This window comes from Manis pentadactyla, chromosome 11, assembly GCF_030020395.1.
Source record: "Manis pentadactyla isolate mManPen7 chromosome 11, mManPen7.hap1, whole genome shotgun sequence".
Taxonomy (NCBI): Eukaryota; Metazoa; Chordata; class Mammalia; order Pholidota; family Manidae; genus Manis; species Manis pentadactyla.
In genome coordinates, this window is record NC_080029.1 from 71228557 (window position 1) to 71231414 (window position 2858).

The following is a 2858-nucleotide window of genomic DNA, read 5'->3' on the forward strand; positions in this document are numbered from 1 at the left end:
ATTTTTCAGTGGAAGAAATTTGAGTTATCTGGATACTCATTTCAATTTTATAATTATTTTTGCATGATTATATTATAGACTATTAATTTTAATGACATTGTAAGTGTTGTCATTTGGGGAAAACAACATTGCGGCAAACATCCATGTAAATATTGTTAGGTACAAAGACAGACATGAGCAACCAGGGAAGGGGAAGATAAGGTTCAAGGAAAAAAAAACTGCCCAAACCCTGCCCAGTTAGGGGTTCCCACATGAAGGCAACAAAGGCTTTGCAGGGAGAAAACTTCCTTGCCTATTAGGACCAGGCCAAACTGGCATCAACCAGTTCACAACAGAGGGGCAATGGAACAAAACTAAGAACCACCTAAACCACACTGCATCATTGAAAGGACATGCGCACTGAGAGGGAAGGCTATACAAATGGACCTGTCAATCAAATGGCCTCATCTTGTCAATCAAAGAGGTGCCTAGGAGCCAGAATGTAATAAAAAGGCCTCCCACCTAACAGATCAAGGCCTTTGTCTACCTTGACTCTGCCTACTCCTCCCTTGGAGTGTATTTAAATAAAAATTTCACTCTTCTTTACTAGTGTGCTTCTGTCTTTCAATTCTTTGTTTAGGTGGGGACAAGGACCAAGTAGTACAAACTTGAACTGCAACAATATCACACTCAAAACACCCTGAACATCTTCACTGCGTCTGACAAGGAAAAATTCTGAAATGTCCTTGTAGCCCTGGGCCAAAGTGTGTTTCAGTTCTGGGCAAGTTCACTCTGGATTCAGTGAGAGTGAAAAGTAACAATAGAATGTTGTGGGTGAAAAGGGGTTTATATGAAATTTTATTGTCAAGATGGCAAGTCAAGTGTTAGAATCCCTTCCACCTCTGGGGCAGTCTATAAGCAGCAAGCCCGTTTCTGTCTCTGCCTCTTCTCCAGGCTCCATCTCTGGCTTCAGCCTCTGCCTTGGCTGCAGGCTCTGCTTCTGTTTCAGGATGTACCCTCTTTTGCCTCCAGCCTCTGCTCTGCCCCAAACACTGGGTAAAGCTCTTTATATAGCAACACAGGCAATACTGGCTTATTGCCAATGGGTGTGTAAGCATTAGCCTATGCAGAAGGCTGATTACATCATCAAGTAGATTAGGGTCATGTGAGGATCCTGGCCATAGGAACTTCCATTTTCCCTATAGTCCTAAATTAAGTTTCATAAGGGCCAGAGAATGAGGGGGAGAGACAAAGGAAGGTCACTAGTCAAAAGCCACAGTACAGAGCTAACCAGAAACTACACATACCTGGATGAAATCATTTCAACAATCATCTAGAAGGTCCCTAGGACCACCACACCCCCTGTGCACATGACAGGTGTCTGACCATTATCAACAACCAATCCACAAGCCTTCTCTATGGACTAACCACTTGTAACTCCAGGGGAAAAATCCTAGGACAAAATACCATTGAAACCAAAATCAGTCAAAGGGAGAAATAAAGTTTAAGAAACGTGTTTCTTTCTTACATGCAGTCATCCTTTCTCTTGACCAGGGTGCAGCAGAAGAGAGCTCCACCCAACCTCTCTGGTCCAGATAAACCCTTGCTCACACATGTAATTACCTATTGATATGGAGATGGACTTCTGCTCTTCATCTCTTGGAAACACCTATTGCTATGCAGATGCACTAAAGCCAGGTGAGAGATTCTGGAAATACTGCAATTTTATCCACATCACCTATGCAGACTTTCCCTATTCACGTTAGTCCACTTCTCTTATCTGTTACCAAAGTTAAAAAACTTTCTTGCCTTGAGACCCCTCATAAAGTGCCCTGTTTCTTGAGTCTGGCAGACAAGTTGTTTCTGTTAACTGGCCTTGCTGATGAGGAAGCAGAAATTTCTTGTCCCAGGACTCAGTCCTTATCTGGCTAGCACCTGTAAAGGCTCAATAAATCCTTGTATTTCAGTGCTCGCTTCGGCAATATACATACTAAAATTGGAATGATACAGAGAAGATTAGCATGGCCCCTCCACAAGGATGACATGCAAATTTGTGAAGCATTCCATATTTTTAAAATAGTGAAATTGATATATGTAGAAAAAATGGACAAATAGAATGTCCTGCTAAAAAAAAATCCTTGTATTTCCGAGATCTCAAGGTCTCTAGAATTTTCAATTTGTCTGGACCATGCTTACAGATTTGCTTTTTTTCTGGATCCATGCTTTTATTCTAGATCATTTGTATACCTTGCCTTTCTGGGTCCCTTAATATGTACCCGCTTAGTTATTTTGTTTAAACCTTATGTCCTAATTTAATTTTCTTAGCTGTTTTTTCTACTATCAAATCTCGTCTTCATACAGAAAACTTCTTAAGCACGGATGGGACTTATACAAACTATTTTTGAAGTATGTGTCGGAAATATCTCTATTTCCAGTAAATAGAAAAGAGTTGACAAGTTTTCTCAATTCAAACCCAGATTCTCAAAATAATGTTGCTAAATTTATATGCAATAAAATTATGAAATGTTTTTCTTTAGGTAACATTTTAAATATCTTTTAAAATCTTACATTTGTTAAGTAATATTTTCTTATTATTCCCACTAGCTAATTTATCTAATAATAAACCTCAAGAGGGAAAATAATAAGAAATTTAGCTTGTTCTATTTATGCTTCTATAGTTCAGCACCCATTAGATAATTAAAACAAGCAGAACCAAGGTTGATAACTTTTCAAAGGTTTTACGTCACTACATAGAGGACATATTTTTTCCCCTTAGGTATGAAATGAGAGAAAAATATAAGTTTTGCTTTGTAGGGGAGGAAAAATAATTTTCCCTCTACTCTTTTCAGGTTCTTGGCTGACACACATCCAGTATTAAA

At 39.0% G+C, this 2858-nt stretch overlaps 1 non-coding gene across 1 annotated transcript; it reads left to right on the plus strand.

Moving 5' to 3' along the window:
- The first annotated feature begins 1945 nt into the window (after positions 1 to 1945).
- LOC118910338 (U6 spliceosomal RNA) lies at positions 1946 to 2052 on the plus strand. The gene has a single exon (XR_005023919.2). It is a non-coding gene; the product is annotated as a U6 spliceosomal RNA (small nuclear RNA).
- Positions 2053 to 2858: the final 806 nt, after the last annotated feature.